Source organism: Pristiophorus japonicus, chromosome 10 (genome assembly GCF_044704955.1).
Source record: "Pristiophorus japonicus isolate sPriJap1 chromosome 10, sPriJap1.hap1, whole genome shotgun sequence".
Lineage (NCBI taxonomy): Eukaryota > Metazoa > Chordata > Chondrichthyes > Pristiophoridae > Pristiophorus > Pristiophorus japonicus.
Genome location: NC_091986.1, coordinates 10,699,679 through 10,718,182, shown reverse-complemented (window position 1 = coordinate 10,718,182; position 18,504 = coordinate 10,699,679).

The following is an 18,504-nucleotide window of genomic DNA, read 5'->3' as shown; positions in this document are numbered from 1 at the left end:
CCCTCTCCCTTCCTGCTCCCACTTCATCAGGACACAGGTCCACTTAGTGTGGAGTGTACGTAAATGAATGGAGAGCGGAACGGAGAATGAGCCAGTCTGTTCAGTGCCTGTGAACCCACCAAGCTATAGGGGACCCTGTTAGACAGAGGTGAGGTGACAGGGTTAGCTGCATAGACAAGGGTGCTTGAGGCACCGGTGTCCAGCAGGTAAGTCCCTTTCACCTTTTCCACTTCCATCTGTACGGTCGGTCTCCCCCACGCATCATACTCGAGGACACACAGGTGGCCAGGCTGTGCCTGTCCTAGTCACGGTTTTGGTTGGGAGGGGCAGATGGGATTTCGGTACCGGTGGCGGTGGCTACCTTCCCTGGGCCATCTAACATGGTTCGGAGTGCAGTTAAAAAGGTCTCGATGAGTGGGGAGGGACTGGCTTATCTGTCTCGGTCTTTTGGGCAGGGGCTGGTGAATTCTTTCCTGCGCTATTCTTCCAAGGATTTTTACAATCCTTTCTCCAGTGCCCACTCTTTGCGCACCTGAAGCAGGTACGTTTTGTATCGGGGGGGTTGCCCCCCTCGTGGCGCCATTCCCTCTTATCTTGGTTAGGTCGGGTTTCGTGAACCCTTCCCTTTTGTGGGTGCTCTTCTGTCCCTCTGCCGTTTCTGTAAGCTAGGGTCAGTTGCCTAAGCACTCCCTGTCCTGTGGCTTGGGATCTCTGGGGTCGAACCAGGCCTCAGCCTTGGTTCTTATTCTGGGTAAATTGTTAGCTACTAGACTTCGGAGCCAGTGTGCTAATTCGTCCGGGTTTAAGTGATCTCTGTCGATGTCCCCACTACAGGTGTTTTTGTACACCGGCCACAGTCGGTCTGCGAAAGCCTGTGGGGTGTGTCCTGTGTGCTCCACCATTTTCTCTACTCGAGAGAAGGGACTCCAGTCATTGCAGCCTATAGCTCCTAAAATGTCCCTTTGGATGGCAGCAAGTGTTTTCTGTCCTCTTTTGCTCTCAGTCGAGAGGGACTGGTACAGTTTTCTGTCTGGGGATAGGAGAAGCATCGTTACCATTTCTGCATCATCGCACCCATTAATATCCCCTGCCTGTTCCACTTCCACAAAGTGAACCGAGGGGTCTCCCTTTGGAGTGAGCTTTCCCAGGTGGCTTATCATAGCCCTAAGCTGGTGGTGAGTGTGGGGGACCACAAACTGACTTTCCAGGGGCCCTGGACCACCGTTAAGTGTTGGCGGGCCAAACTTCTGTTGCCGGACCGGGCACATTGGCCCTGGTTCTGGCTCTCCCTGTTCTGGCTCGCTGCCCTCTCCTCCCTGCGGCCAAGCCGAGCTGAAACTCAGTGCTACAGGTGGTGGTGGTTCACTATCCCTGTCCGCCTCGCAACTGATTTGCCTCCTGCTGCTGAACCGTTGTCGTCACTGGTACCACAGGTGGTGGCCGGGTAGTTTCCTCCTTCTCTTCCAGGTTTACCTGAGGTGTACCCGGGCTTATTCGGCATACCATGCCTTTTGCCTTGCACAGAGCAAGGTTTAAATTTTTAATTTGTTGCTGGCAGGGACCATGGTCTCCTGATTCGAACCCATTAGTGCTAGCTACTTTATAAGCTGCTTGCACATCTTTTAATGTTTCCTGGAGCTCTTTTACTTGTAGGGTGAGGCGAGTGCTTTCCTCCATCAGTGACTTTTCATTATTTTTGGCCTCGGTAACCTGACATTGAAAATAGTCCTGGCTGTTTTTAAACCTTTCCATTATTTGGGTCCTTTCCTGTTTTAGCTTACGGAGTTCTCCTGATAATCTTTCTTCAGACATAACCCTTTCCTGGTAGTTCTCTGCGCATTCCCATAACTCTGCCTGTAATGTTTCATTCCTTCTGTCTTGGTGTTGGACCTGTCGCTGTAGACAGACCAACCAGATTGCCTTCTCTACTGCTTCTTTGTGATCTTTGCTTGCTGTCCACTGGGCTGCAGCGTCAGCTGGACGCTCAGCGCGCAATAGACTAATCACCCATTCCTTATGACCTTCTTATACAAAGAGGAGGAAATCCTCTCTTCCATTTTGGTTCTTTGCCCCAAACCAGCACTCTCCACATCACACCCCGTGTACTAGAGTCCTTCCGCGGGCGCCATTTTGTAAGGGGGTGGTCTCTATGAGCGGGTCAGGTTCCCTTCTGACCAACTTGAGCGGTTCGAATCACTCCCACTCGCTTGGGTTCTGTACTCTGGATTTATTTGGGGGTGTGACAAAAGTGCAAAGGACACTGGTTTGATGCAAAGAACTTTGTATTTTTTGCAGTCAAGGTAATACAGGCTTATTACTCTGGTAAGAAAATACAAGGCCAAACTTAAAATCACTCTAATAAAGAATAATACAAGGAAAGGTACAGGGTCAAACTTAAAATCACAAATCACTCTAATAAAGAACCATGCACTACACATTCAAAGGGGGGTCACAATAAATTATACCTCCCACCTCCTAATACCTAATTCTAGCTAGGTTAGACTCCAGGGCAAGCAGGGACTATGCTTATTAACCCTTTTAATATTTAACGGTAGTTCGCGGTTGTTTTTCCCTTGATATCACGTTAACTGTGGTTGGTCACTGCTGCGATGGCGATGTTCTTCCTTCCTTCAGGACTTCAGGACTTCAGGACTGCGAGGCTGGAGAAGTTAGTTTACAACTGTTGCATTGGCTTCTCTCCTTGTCGTGATGACATACTCGCAGTATAGCACCTGGTGTAGCATGGCATCTGAGGTAGTAGCAGCCTTGTATCTACCTAGCAACCACCTAACCTCTGTTAAAACCAGGGATCAGTTATACGATTTCAGTGTTCTGATCTTGCTGCCAAATCTGTTCAAAATCGTTTGTATAATTTTGGCGGGCTTGGTTCTTCTTTGTAATATTTTGTCGGGCTCATTCAAAGTTGATATGTTTTGGGTGAGTTGATGTTCGAAAACTGTTTCCTAATGGAAATATTAGTTTGGTAATTGCAATATCCTTTTGTACTTAGTCTTTTGCATACAGGCTGGATTGGGCCTCTTTGTGATGTATGTGCTGAAATGGTTTTCCAGACCCATGTTGATGGGTAGCTACCTCTGGGTGATTTTGTGATGTTAATGTCTCTTGTGGGGGAAGGATTTTCGAATACTCATTCTTCCAGACAGGTTAACTCAGTCCTCATGCCCAGGTAGCTTTACTTAATTAGACTGTCTCTTACTAGTTCCGTAGGTCTGCCCACAGCCTTGAGTTTGTCTTTTAAAATCCAAAATTCTATTAAAGTTTGTAGTTTCTTCCATAAGCACTTTAGAGTTCCAAACTTTTCGGTAAATAGTCCCAAATTAAATTTCCTTTCGAATGAGCCCAAACACTGGGGGGGGGGTTTCTTGTGTATTTTGCATTCCATCAACATCACACGGGCTTGACAGAACTAGGTCTTGGTCCAGTGGCAAGGATTACCGAAGACAACTGGAGACCTACTCTGCTGCATGGACCTAATGCGCACACATATCGCAGTGTGGGCTGGCCCGTGCTGCCCCTGGGCCCTCGCCACTTCTGGGCCCTGAACCCACGCCTCCCCTGGGCCCCAATTCCATCCCTCTACAATCTCTCACAGCTCCTTTGCCACTCTCGTAGCTCCTGCTGTACCTGCCCAACCTCCAATCACCGACCTGGACCTTGCTGACATCACTCTTTGCTGCCGTTGCCCTCCTGCACCAGCTCGCGCTGTACCTTGTAGTGGCATGCCTCCACGCTGCTCATGGCCGCCGCTCATTTTATGGCCCCGACCTGCCGCTGATGGTCTCTCGCAGGTCCCACAGGCAGCGGCCCCTGCTAAATACTCCAGGGAGCAGTGTGAGCAGGTTGGTGGCTGCGAAGTTGTGGAACTGGGCGACTACATTATATATCACAGAAAACAGGGAAGTGATTGGTTGGCGAGTTTTCTCTCCTTTCTTGCTTTTCTTGCTTAATTATCTAATCAACTGTTTACTAAATAGCAGTTGTGTGTGTTTTACTCATGGTTAGATTTCTGTGGCATTGATGAGATTAAAATAAAGCTTAATTATTTAACTAAATACATTAAGATGGCAGGACGGGTGATGTGTCAGTGCTGCAACATGTGGGAGCTGGTGGACCCTATTGAGGTCCACGGCGACCATACCTCCGGTGAGTGTCTACAGCTCGAGGAACTTCGGCTCCGTTTTATTGAGCTGGAGTCCAAACTTCAGACACTGCGACACATCAGGGAGGGGGAGAGTTACCTGGACGCTGTGTTCCAGGGGGTAGTCACACCCCTTAGGTGAACAAACTCAGATTTGGCTAGCGGTCAAGGACAGGAGGGTGTGACTATGAGTGAGGAAGGTATGGGGATCCAGGAGGTAGTGATGGAGGAGCCTCGGTCCTTGCTCTTGTCCAACAAGTTGTCCAACAGGTTCGAGGCTCTTACTCCGTGTGTGGACGAGAGCAGGGACTGCAGGGCGGATGAGCAAACTGACCACAGCACCATGGTACAGGGGTCCATTCAAGCAGGGGGAGTAAAAAGAAACATTGTAGTAGTAGGTGACAGTATTTCTAGGGGGATAGGTACTGTTCTCTGCAACTGTGAGCGTGAATCCCGAAGGCTGTGTTGCCACCCCGGTGCCAGGGTGAAGGACATCTCCTCAGGGCTGTAGAGGAACTTGGAGTGGGAGGGGATAGATCCGGTTGTAGTGGTCCACATGAGTACCAACAAAATAGATAGGACAGACAAGAAGGTTCTCAAGAAAAATATATTCCAGTGAGGAGGAAAGATTGTAAAAGAAAATATTGCCATCCGTGGATAACTAAAGAAATAAAGGTCGGTATCCAATTAAAAACAAGGGCACAGAAAGTGGCCAAAACTAGTGGGAGGACAGATGACTGGGAAGCTTTTAAAAGCCAGTAAATAATGACTAAAAAAATGATTAAGAAAGGGAAGGTAGACTATGAAAGTAAACTAGCACAAAATAAAGAAAAAGATAGCAAGAGTTTCTACAGGTATGTAAAAAGGAAAGGATTGGCGAATGCAGAGGACGAGACCGGGGAATTAGTGATGGGCAACATGGAGATGGCAGAAACTCTGAACAAATATTTTGTATCAGTCTTTACGGTAGAGGATAACAAAACTATCCAAACAGTGGATAGTCAAGGGCTATGGGGGGGAGGAACTTAACAAAATTACAATCACTAAAGAGATGGTACTCAGTAAGATAATGGGACTAAAGGCGGATAAATCCCCTGGACCTGATGGCTTGCATCCTAGGGTCTTAAGAGAAGTAGCGGCAGGGAAAGTGGATGCATTGTTTGTAATTTACCAAAATTCCCTGGATTCTGGGCAGGTCCCAGCAATTTGGAAAACTGCAAATGTAACGCCTCTATTTAAAAAAGGAGTCACATAAAAAGCAGGAAACTATAGACCAGTTAGCCTGACATCTGTGGTTGGGAAAATATTGGAGTCCATTATTAAAGAAGCAGTAGCAGGATATTTGGAAAAGCATAATTCAGTCAGGCAGAGTCCGCATGGAATTATGAAGGGGAAGCCATGTTTGACAAATTTGCTGGAATACTTTGATCATGTAACGAACAAGGTGGATAAAGGGGAACCTGTGGATGTGGTGTATTTGGACTTCCAGAAGGCATTTGACAAGGTGCCACATAAAAGGTTACTGCACAAGATAAAAGTTCACGGCATTGGGGGTATTATATTAGCATGGATAGAGGATTGGCTAACGAACAGAAAACAGAAAGTCAGGATAAATGGTTCATTCTCGGGTTGGCAATCAGTAACTCATCGGGTGCTGCGGGGATCAGTGCTGGGACCCCAACTATTTACAATCTATATTAACGACTTGGAAGAAAGGACCGAGTGTAACGTAGTCAAATTTGCTGATGATACAAAGATGGGAGGAAAAGCAATGTATGAGGAGGACTCAAAAAACTTTCAAAAGGACATAGACAGGCTAAGTGAGTGGGCAAAAATTTGGCAGATGGAGTATAATGTCGGAAAGTGTGAGGTCATGCACTTTGGCAGAAAAAAATCGATGAGCAAGTTATTATTTAAATGGAGAGAAATTGCAAAGTGCTGCAGTACAGCGGGACCTGAGGGTACTTGTGCATGAAACACAAAAGTTTATTATGCAGGTATAGCAAGTGATCAGGAAGGTCAATGGAATCTTGGCCTTTATTGCAAAGGGGATGGAGTATAAAAGCAGGGAAATCTTGCTACAGTTACGTAAGGTATTCGTGCGGCCACACCTGGAATACTGCGTATAGTTTTGGTTTCCATATTTAAGAAAGGATATACTTGCTTTGGACGCAGTTCAGAGAAAGTTCTCTAGGTTGATTCCAGGTATGAGGGGGTTGAGTTACGAGGAAAGTATGAGTAGGTTGGGCCTCTACTCATTGGAATTCAGAAGAATGAGAGGTGATCTTATAAGATTATGAGGGGGCTTGACAAGGTGGATGCGGAGAGGATATTTCCACTGATAGGGGAGACTAGAACTAGAGGGCATAATCTTAGAATAAGGGGCCGCCCATTTAAAACTGAGATGAGGAGGAATTTTTTCTCTGTAAATCTGTGGAATTCGCTGCCTCAGAGAGCTGTGGAAACTGGGTCATTGAATAAATTTAAGACAGAGATATAGACAGTTTCTTAATCGATAAGGGAATAAGGGGTTTTGGGGAGCGGGCAGGGAAGTGGACCTGAGTCCATGGTCACTTGAACCATAATCGTATTAAGTGGTGGAGCAGGCTGGAGAGGCCGTATGGCCTACTCCTGCTCCTATTTATTATGTTCTTATCCTGTTTCCTATACCTTTAGATAAATGTCGCAACTGAAGCAACATCTCAGATCAAAGTACTGCTCTTTCAGTGGTGCTACTGAATCGATTTAAATACCTAATTTATAAATGATCATTTCACCAATTTAACTATGATCCTTTCAAACTTTGTACAAGAGTGAAACAGCTATATCCAGTGACAATTAATTTTTTCAAGGCAGCAAGTTTTAGAAATCGTCAGAATCAAGACACAATTCTCGGGGTCGAAATTGACCTCTGCCCGAAACAGGGCACGTGCACCCTGTTTCCAGTCTTATCACCGATGCGGTGGTTGAGGTGGCCCCTTGAGCGAAATTCCATTCTTTGTTTTTTTTTTCCAGGCGGACCGGGAGTCGCTCATAATGGGGGCGGTAAGCACAGCAGAGGGGGCGAAGTTGTGGGAGGGGAGTGTAGGGACTGCCGCTGTCAGCGTGGTGATGTCATGACAGCTCTCCCCTTCATTTAAAGAGGAGAGCCTGTGCGATGTCCAAAGTTCAGACCAGTGGGCCACCAGGGAGGGTTTCGGCCAGGCCAGCGGCCTGGCACCCAAGAGGTGGCACCCGTTTTAGATGTCCTCAACCTCAGTGCACCACTGGGACAAAGCAGGTTTTGGTATGGCCCGGCGGGAGAACGAATTTCAGGATGGAATTTCACCGTCGGGGGGGAACATCGGCGGTACGCACTGTGCTGACGCAATTAACACGGATCGGCAACAGCGGAGCGGTGGCGGGGGGAGGGGCGGGGAAGCGGGTCACTGCCCGGATAATGCAGAAGCGGAATTTTGAAAATGGTGGCCATTACACGAAAAGTCGGTGGCCATTGCACTCCGCAGCATGGCCGCCGATTCCCGTTGTTAAGGGGCCTTCAGGAAAGGGGCAATTTCGGCCCACTAATCTCTAATAAAATCTATAATTAACTGAAATTGTGATTGAAAAAAGCCCATTAAACAACAAGGCCATCAACAATCTTTACTGACCTTCCTTACCCAGCACAAGCCATTATACTTTTCACCGATATACCTGCAAATGTTGTGACAAAATTAAGCTCAAGATCCATTTGGCAGAAAATCTATTGTAGCTCTTTTCTCTCATTAGCAACCTAACTGGAGGGTCAAATTCTAAAGCTATTAACTTGCTGTAAAAATAAACCTTGCACGATAAAACTGCTGAACCATTTTGTTTTGTAAAATAATACAAAATATTAGAATTTTAGCCATGTGATGCATGTTTCGCTGCTGATGTCTCCATGTTAAAAGAACTCTTCATTCAACTTTTATGAATTGATGATTTTCCTCACTGACCACTGTTTACTTCAACAATCAGGAATGGCAAGATATCTTCTCAAGTACTGCTTGTCGTCATCATAGGCAGTCCCTCGAAATCGAGGAAGACTTGCTTCCACTCCAAAAGTGAGTTCTCAGGTGACTGTACAGTCCAATACAGGAATTACCGTCTCTGTCACAGGTGGGACAGACAGTGGTTGGAGGAAAGGGTGGGTGGGGAGTCTGGTTTGCCGCACGCTCCTTCCATTGCCTGTGCTTGTTTTCTGCATGCTCTCAGTGACGAGAGTCAAGTGCTCAGTGCCCTCCCGGATGCTCTTCCTCCACTTCGGGCGATCTTGGGCCAAGGATTCCCAGGTACCGGTGGGGATGTTGCACTTTATCAAGGAGGCTTTGAGGGTGACCTTGAAATGTTTTCTCTGCCCACCAGGGGCTCGCTTGCCGTGTCACAGTTCCGAATAGAGTGCTTTTATTGGGGGTCTTATGTCGGGCATGCGGACGATGTGGCCCGCCCAACGGAGCAGGTCAAGTGTGGTCAGAGCTTCGAGGCTGAGGATGTTGGCCTGATCGAGAACAATGACGTTGGTATGTCTGTCCTCCCAATGGATTTGCAGGATCTTGCAGAGGCAGCGTTAGTGGTATTTCTCCAGGTGTCTACTGTATATGGTCCATGTCTCTGAGCCATATAGGAAGGCGAGTATCACTACAGCCCTGTAGATCATAAGTTTGGTGCCAGTTTTGAGGTCTTGGTCTTCGAATACTCTCTTCCTCAGGCAACTGAAGGCTGTGCTGGCGCACTGGAGACGGTGTTGGACCTGGTCGTTGATGTCTGCCCTTGCTGATAGTAGGCTCCCAAGGTATGGATTTGCCTGACATTCTCTGTATGCCTGTGCTCTGTTCTTATGATTTTGAGTGAGGCCTCTTCAAAAGCACTCCAGGATTTGAAATTGCCGGGTTTTCCTCCTCTGAAGATTGTCTCTTTCCTGTTATGAGCCACTTTCTGGTTCTGTTAGGGTTGAGATGTGAAAGTTTGAAGTGTACATACAGAGACAGCCAAGTGTTTATTCTGCAACCGAGTGCATGTGTCAATAAATGAACAAGCGCCACACAGTAGGGTTTTCTTGGAAGACTGCTCTGTGGGAACAAATTTACAGATGTAAGCGCAATAATTGTGTGAGCATGCCCTGCTGATAGAATAAGTTTGTCTTAAAGCATTGCATGTGGCTGCAATCAAGATGCAACCGGCTGAAGTAACCCACTTTGGCCCTGAAAATCTTTAGCCCTTCCAGCAGACACCATGAGTCAGGCAGGGTACAGTAGTCGGCCAGGACTCAGATATGCCAGCTCCTGACATCTGTGCAGAGTTTTCCATCGAACCCAAATATGATTTCCTACATTTGAGAGTACATGGCTTGGTGGAAGGGACTCCCAGGCCTGGAATTTCACTGGACCATGCCTGGTAGAAAAGTAATGGTTGGTATATCAGGTGAAAGGAGACGTACCAATCATTGAAGCAGCACAAGCAGGCTCCACCTAGGGAGGGAGGCGGGGGGAGAGGGTTCCGACCTGGGTTGTGGCCTGGAGCCCTGAAGAAAATCTCAGTAAATTTGTAATTCCAAAGACCCCAGAGGACACAATTTGGAGGAGGGAGTAACCCCCAGAAGTGACCAGCCTCTGGCATATTTTGCAAACTTCCTGGACTGGTGGGTGATTGAGACGCGCTCATAGTGATGCAGGCACCTGCTATTTCCACTGTGATCAGGGACCTTCCCGAGAGTGCAGTGTGGTTATCAGTGGGTGATCACAGCAGGTCTATCCCAGCATAAGTATTAGGAAATTGTCCCCACAAAAATTCAGGGCCTTTGTGGAATGTACGTTTTACCCATAAGAACATAAGAATTAGGAGCAGGAGTAGTCCAGTCAGCCCTTCGAGCTGATCTTTGACCTCAATTACACTTTCCCGCCCAATCCCCATATCCCTTGATTCCTATAGAATCCAAAATTCTATTGACCTCAGCCTTGAATATACTCAATGGCAGAGCATCCACAGCTCTCTGGGGGATAGAATTCCAAAGAACAACACCCTGAGTGAAGAAATTTCTCCTCATCTCAATCCAAATTGGACAACCCCATATCCTGAGTCTATGTCCCCTAATTCTGGACTCTCGCCAGAGGAAACAACCTCTCAGCATCTACCCCCTGTCAATCCCTCTCAGTATCTTATATATTTCAATGAGATCACATATCATTTTTAGAAACTCCAGAGAGTATAGGCACATTCGACTCAATCTCTCCTCAGAGGACAGCCCTCTCATACCTGCAATCAATCGGGTGAACTATTGATGTGGTCGTGGGATATCTGGCCTGGTCTTAACCTGCAGTATTTTTGGAAGCAAGCACATTTATTTTTAAACTGGTTGCTGGGCACAGCATTCATCCTTTATATCATATCCTTCAACATATTTTGAATTGGAAAGCTCATTGAGATCATTCAGACGATGAGGGACAGCATTGAAAAATACAATAAGATCTGAGAAGTGCCTAGCTGAGAAATTCGATTATACTGCATTCATTTTATGGGCATTGGACAAGCGCCGAAATGTCCAGTATGAGAGGCGAGCGCTTGCTCATTCCACGCCGGACATGCGCCACCCATCATGTTGGATTGGTCGCCTCCGTAGATGTCGATGGCGTAAACTAGAATCATTTAAAAGCTTCATTGCCATATGTAAGTAATGTCCTACGGGCAGATAGTCCGGTCCTCTGCGCTCCGTTTTTCGCCCCGGAGCGGTGGCAATGGCGGGGGTGAGGTGTTCTGGGCGGGCGGTCAGCCTCCAGCGCCCCCCCCACCCCTGTAGCGATCCTTGGGTCCAGTTTAACGGCAGCACGGAGCAGCACTGCCTGGAAGACCTGCACCCAGTGTGCAACGCCCCTGGTTGCGATACCACCACGAGTTATGACTTCAGCCCGACCCATCCACAAATAGCCCAATCTTGTCCATGCGCATGTCCTCCCGGAGATGCGGAGGATCTGCCAAGAGATACCTAAGAGAAGCCGGCTTTCGACGTGTGCGCATTGCGTGCCAAAAACTGCCGGAATTTCAGGGCCATAGGGCTAGAACCTCCATTTTGAGCTTATCACCCCAAAATGCGCGATATTTCCGGCGTGGGTGGTAAAAACGGGGTTTCAGATCGCCAGCTTTTCGCCCATTTTCAAAACACTTAATTTACATTTTTGAAAATGGACGTTACCGTGAGCAACGGTAGCGGGACGATAGCGGTACATTTTTCTGACCTTCTGCTGTAAAGTGAAGCCGTCCTTAGCAATTGCATGGCAATGCTCGATTCCCGCAATTCAGGAGTCAAGGGTTATCATGACATGCGCAGAAGAGGAGACAGAGAGAGAGGGAGCTGAGAGGCACTGAAAGCGTGTGTGGCTGTGGTGTGTGCTTGTCTGGCTGTTGTGGGAGGCACGAGGGAGATTCACCAGCAGCAAAAAGCCCACAAAGCACCAAGAACATAGTTGGCACCGTGTTTTTGTCCAACAAATAACATATAGGGCCCAAGTTTCCACACGCGCCTAGAACGGCGCAGTCCCGAGCTGGGCGCCCGTTTTTCGCGCCACAAAGTGCGCCTAAAAAAATCCTCGGTGTTCTCCACCTACTTACAGGTCCTCTGGCCCTCGGCGCAGCCAGCACGAGCTGTGGGGGGGGGGCGGAGCCAGGTCCCTGCGCTGAAAACAGTGCCGGGACCTCTGCACATGCGCCCTACAGTGGGCACGCAAGTGCAGTAGCTCCAGGCACCGAACTGTGTGGGAGTGGCCTGAAGCACGCAGCCCCTAGCTCTGGCTGAATGGCCTCACTGGGGCTGTGTGAATAAGGCTCCTCCCACGGCCACTCGCTCCCCGCCCCCCCCTGCCTCCGGACCAGACCCGACACCCGCTCCTCCCCTGCCTCCGGACCAGACCCGACACCCGCTCCTCCCCTGCCTCCGGACCAGACCCGACTCCCGCTCCTCCCCTGCCTCCGGACCAGACGCGACACCCGCTCCCCGCCCCCCCGACTGAACCCGACCCAACCCGCGCTTCTGTCCCCGCTCCCCGCCTCCCCAACTCGACTCGACCCGACCCGCGCTCCTGTTCCCGCTCCCCGCCCCCCCCCCCCCCGACTGGACCCAACCTGACCCGCGTTCCCGCCCCCCAACCCGACCCCCCCCCCCCACTGGACCCGACCCGACTCCCGCTCCCGGACTGGATCCGACCTGACTTCCCTCCCCACTCTCTCTCTCCCCCCATCCCTCTCTCCCCCTCTCCTCCCCTCCCTCCCTCCCCCCCTCTCCTCCTCTCCCTCTCTCTCCCCCTCTCTCTCTCCACCCCTCCCTCTCCCCCCCTCTCCCTCTCCCCCCCTCTCTCTCTCCCCCCCTCTCTCTCTCTCTCTCTCTCCCCCCCCTCCCTCTCTCTCTCCCCCCCCTCTCTCTCTCCCCCCCTCCCTCTCTCTCTCCCCCCCCTCCCTCTCTCTCTCCCCCCCCTCTCCCTCTCCCTCTCTCTCTCCCTCTCTCTCTCTCTCCCCCCCCGACCCGAACCGAACCGACCCGACCCGACCCGACCCAACCCAACGCCACCTACCTGTAAATCTGGTGCTGGGGACGGGCCCTGCCCGAAGTCTCGGGCCGGCCCGTTCAGCCTTCGGTCCCGAAAGGCCTGCCTGAAGCACTTTCACACAGGTAGGAAATGGTTTATTTCATCTTTTCTTTGCTTATAAATGTTTATTCAGGTTGGATTTATTTGTATAATATTTGTATGTATAAATAATGATTTATTATAGAATTTAATGACTTCCCTTCCCCCCCACCTCGTTCTGGACGCCTAATTTGTAACCTGCGCCTGATTTTTTAATGTGTAGAACAGGTTTTTTCAGTTTTAAAAAAATCTTCACTTGCTCCATTCTACTTTAGTTTGGAGTACGTTTTCACTGTGGAAACTTTCAAATCAGGCATCAGTAGCCGGACACGCCCCCTTTTGAAGAAAAAGTTCTGTTCCAAAGTAGAACTGTTCTACCTGACTAGAACTGCAGAAAAAAAAATGTGGAGAATTGCGATTTCTAAGATAGTCCGTTCTCCACCAGTTGCTCCTAAAAATCAGGCACAAATCATGTGGAAACTTGGGCCCATAAAATGGAAGAGATGGAGGAGGCCCTGGAGCTGGTAGCCAGGAACACTGATGGCAGAGGGCTCCCAGTGGTCCCGGAACGCAGCACTGCACGCCAAGATGATGCACCCCCATTGCCAACCACACATGAGAGCCAGCAGCAACATCTTGCTTATGGCTCGGAGCACGCTCCCACCTCGGGATCGTCCTCTCCCGTATCTGTCCGAGCAGCGCCTCGGCCATCACCGCCACCCCCCCACCCGCCCACCAATGAAGCATAGCCTGAGGACCTCCTCAGCCAGGTGGCTTGGAGTCAGGAGGGTAAGGGGAAGGGTGGAAGTGGGGAGGAGAAGCGGGTGTGGGGAGGGTTGGTTTGTACAGAAATACTGATGATTTCAGACTAATGTTCGGTTTAAATATTTTTTATTTAACAAAATCTTGCAGCACATTGGCTCAGATAGCTGCACCATTACATGCTGGTGATTCCTTAACATCAAAGGGTATAATCACACTTAACTTCAATCAACTTAAACTTTAACTGTCACCAAGGTGATGCCCACCATTAATGTACACTGTAGCCAGCAGTGTGTCAGCCTTGTAATAACACTAATGTTCTTTCAGCCAAAGCGATCATTGATGAGCTCCTGACATAAGGCTCTTGCAGCAATCATGTCACTATGGGCCCTTTCATGCAGTCTACAGGGGGGTGGGGGCATGGCTTCAGCATCAGTCTGATTGTCTGGCCCGATGTCAGCATCCGCCTCCTCATCCTCCTCTTCCTCTCTCTGGTGAGGTGGACTGTCAGACTCATCAGGCAATTCTTGCCCCCTTCAGATAGCCAAGTTGTGTAGCATGGAGCAGACCACCACGAATTGAACGACCCGCTCAGGGTGGTATTGGAGCTCGCCTCCTGAGTGGTCCTGTAAGGGGAGCTTGGGGTGTGGGTTCGAATCCACACTCCCCTTGGGTTCTGTACATGCGATTTATGAGGGTGGGTGAGTAATGAGGCACCAGACACAGTGGGTAAGAGTACAAAATGGCTAATGTTGTTTATTTAGAATAGCAAACACAAAGATAGAGGGCATAGGAAGAGGTCATAAAATAGCAGTAATGGCAAAATCTCATTCAACAACCCGAAAAATCTCACAACAGGGAAGGGGAAAACAAGAGGTTAAAACATCCCACTCACACACAACCACACCTCCCAATCCCACCCTTCCTACCACTCACACACAACCACACCTCCCACTCCCACCCTTTCTACCAATTACTATCCTAAATTGAGTCAGTGAGGGAGTTTGGGCTATATTCACAATCCTATCAACTCCGGGGTTCTGTAACACTTATTTCAGCTCGGGGTCCCTCTGGGGTGGGTTTTATGTTATTGTTCGGTTTTCCTCTTCGATGTTGCGTCGGTTTCTTCTATCTGCCTCTCGGTTATCGTCAGACTACAGCTGTGAATCCAGGTTATTGAACCAGGTGTCCAGGTCTGCACAGCTCTGCGTGCCCCAGCCTGATGCTTCGGCTAACAGCAGCACCTGCTGCCACTTACTAACCAAGAGGTTGGCTCGTGGGTTTTTAGTCTCGACCAAAATCAAAGTTTGCAAAACTCTCTCAGCTCCTTCCCCCCCAGCAGCCAGCAGCTCTTTCAAGAACTGACCCCAAACTGTTTTTCCTACTGCTCCAGCTGCATTCCCCCTCCAGCAGCCAGCAGCCTTTTCAAGAAAGCATCGCTCTAAAAAAGTGGAACTGTTCTGAACGAATCACAGCGGTGCTTGTGCCATTTTTTAAATCGTAGGTCGCTTCATTCAAAGGGCTGCTTCAAGTTCGGGGGAGTTTGCATTGACTCTGGAGTTCTTCTCAGGTGAGGTGACCATCTCAACAGACATATTTTCAGACTCTGGACTATTGGGGGTTTACTCTTGGTGTATTTTAGTGAGGAAATTATTGCTTCTGTTCAATTGCTATTATACTTTCATTGCAAGGGGGCCAGCCATTTCTCAGCCTGCATCAATTAATGCACAGATGCTGCAGAGTGTAGATGGCTCAATGTGTGATGCACATTATTATGTGCCCAATATATGAAGTGCCAGAATGAAGAGGAGGTTCAGATCATACACATCCCGCACTTAAAGGGAGAAGAGGTCTTACCTCGACGTGCCCGAGCACACCTGCCTTCGGAGACTGTGCTTCCACAAGGTGGTGATCAATGCAATATGTGAGCTCGTCAGGCCACATATGCAGCCTGCCATTAGGACATCAGTGTCGGTCGAGGTCAAGGTCATGTGGCACTGTGTACTTACCCGTCCGGTTCCTTTCGGGCCTCCACGGTCAACAATTCCCCTCTGTCTCACCATGCCACACATCGCTGCATTAGACAGGTCACGGAGGCCCTGTACACGCGAAGGATGGACTTTATCAGCTTCCCCATGACCATGGAGGCTCAGACTGATAGGGCTGGAGCATTCTACCACATTGCTAAGTTCCCCAGGGTACAGGGAGCAATACAGTGCACTCACATCGCCATGCGGGCACCTTCTCAGGACCCGGAGCTTTCTCGTAACAGAAAAGGATTTCACTCCCTGAAGGTCCAAATAGTTGTCAACCACAACCAGATCATCATGGCAGTGAATGCCAAATATCTGGGCAGCTTCGATGAGGCTCACATCTTGCATGAGAGCACTGTCTCTGACAGATTTAAGAGTCAGCCACAAGGATAATACTGGATGCTTGGTGACAACCGATATGGCCTAGCCACCTGGCTGATGACCTACCTGCATGACACCCACACCGCGGCCGAGAAACGATACAATCAAAGCGACAGAGACACACGCAATGTGGTCCAGAAAACAATAACTGTGTGTACGCAGCACTTCAGATGTCGGGACCACTCAGGAGGGGAGCTACAAAAAACCCTCAGCAAGTAGGTAAATTCGTGGTTGTGTGCTCCATGCTGCACAACCTGGCTATCAGGAGGGACCAAGAATTGCCAGAAGGGTCTGACAGTCCACCTCAGGAGAGAGAGGAAGAGGAGGACAAGGGGTTGGATGCTGATCTCGGGCCAGATAATCTAGCCCACGACCCCCACAGACGTCAGGGAAGGGCCCGTGGTGGCTACCTCGCTGCAAGACTCTTACATCAGGAGTACATAATTGAAAGATTTGCCTGAAAGAACGTTGTTGTGAGTGACAACGCTGCCACACTGCTCTATGTGTGCAGCTCAGACATCAATGGTAGGCATCACCTTGGTGTCAGTTAAAGTTTAAGTTGATTGAAATTAAGTTTTATTTAACCCTTTCATGTTAAGGAATCACCAGTGTGTAACGGTCCAGCTATCTGAGACAATGCGCAACAAGGTTATGTTGAATAAAAAAAATATATGACCATTGGTCTGAAATCATAAATATCACAGGCAAAAACACCCCAACCCCGCCCACACCCCACTTTTTCCACCATTGACATCAATCAAATGTTCAACATGTCCAGCAACACAGAATACAAAGGCAAAGCAGGAGCTTGGTCCCCAGCCCCCATACATTGCAACAAATTGCATACACCCAGATGGAGATATAACACAGCCATCACCTGCGGACATGCACCTCACTTTCTTTCCCCCTTCCCCTTCTTTGTCCTACCTCTACCCCTTCCCCTCCTCGCTCCACGGCGCCTGGCCAAAGAGCTCCTCAGGCTGTGCCTCATTGGGGGGGGGGGGGGGGGGGGTGAAGGTAGAGGCGGTGGTTGGACGGGTACGGGAGCGGGGGCTGCTGAGGGGGGAGCGTTCTCGGATCCAAAAGCAGTCTCTTGGTCCTGTCTCTCATCTGCCGTTCGCAGTGGTGGTGCAGAACCTAGGGGTGGAGTGCCGCACTCCAGGATCACTGGGAGGCTATACACAGCATATGCACAACAAAAGCACCACCGCTATCAAAACCATCACATTTGATGACCATCAACACATTCTGCATTGCAATGATTTTCATTAGGCCAGCATTATTTATAGGACAATTTTAGAAATCATCTATCATATATGATTGTTCCGATATCTGTGGATATGGCATCTATTGACTTTAGATCACACAATGGTGTAAACTTTAATCACGTCGCATCACTTCAGTGTCTGCAGATGCTTGCGTGGCCATTCGGGGGTGCTTCCCCACGAGTGTGAGCACCCGCTCCTCCATCTCAGTGATGTCGCTGGGAACTTGTGGCCCCCCCCCACACCCGCTCGCCTCTGCATGGACCTCATCGTCGATAGCTTCTTCTGTAAAAGGTAACAGGACGACATGGCATGAGATCATTGCTTTGAGTAAAATATTCCCGTTAAAAGTGAAAGACCGCAATCTGATGATAGTCAGTCATGACTTTTACAAATCAAATTATATAAATACATAAATACATGTAAATAAATGTAATACTTACTCTTGTGGATCCGACAAGGTTGTTCCATCGTTTGCGGCATTGGTTGCCCTCACGCACCTCGTTGGTCGCCGACGAGACCACCTCTGGTATCTCGGCCCATATCCTCTGGTAGACCTTTGGGGTGGGCTTCCAACGCCCTCCCTGGGTCAAATCACCCCAGCTTAACTCGACCTCCTCATCCGAGAACCTCCTCGCTTTTTTGCGCCCTCCAATGTGCTCCTCTCCCAGCTTACTGCTCTCACCAGCATCAGTCTCCACAACGTGCTGTGTCGCCTGCTCCTCGGCCTCCATTATAGGCTAAATATTTGGCTGGGAACAGCAAATCTTTTTTGGCCGATTTGCTTAAAGCTCAAAACTCTCCCTCTCCTTCCTCCGAAAGCAGCCACACCACAGCCACACATGCCTTCAGTCCCTCTGAGCTCCCTCTCTCTCTGTCTCCTCTTCTGCGCATGTCATGATGACCCTTGACCTCCTGAATCGCGGGAATCAAGCGTTGCCATGCCGATGATAAGGACGGTGATAGGTTACGGCAGAAGATCAGAGAGATTTAACGCTAACGCCCATTTCAGATCTCTGGCTGTAACGCCCAATTTCAAAAATGGAGACTAGGGGCTTTGACTAGGGGACAACAAGCTGACGATCTGAAAAAACATTTTTACCGCCCATGCCGGAGGCGGTATGCACAAAAGTGTAAAATTTAGCCCATAGTCTTGGAATAAGGCGCTGCCCATTTAAAACTGAGATGAGGAGAAATTTCTTCTCTCAGAGGGTTGTAAATCTATGGAATTCTCTGCCCCAGAGAGCTGTTTAGGCTGGGTCCTTGAATATATT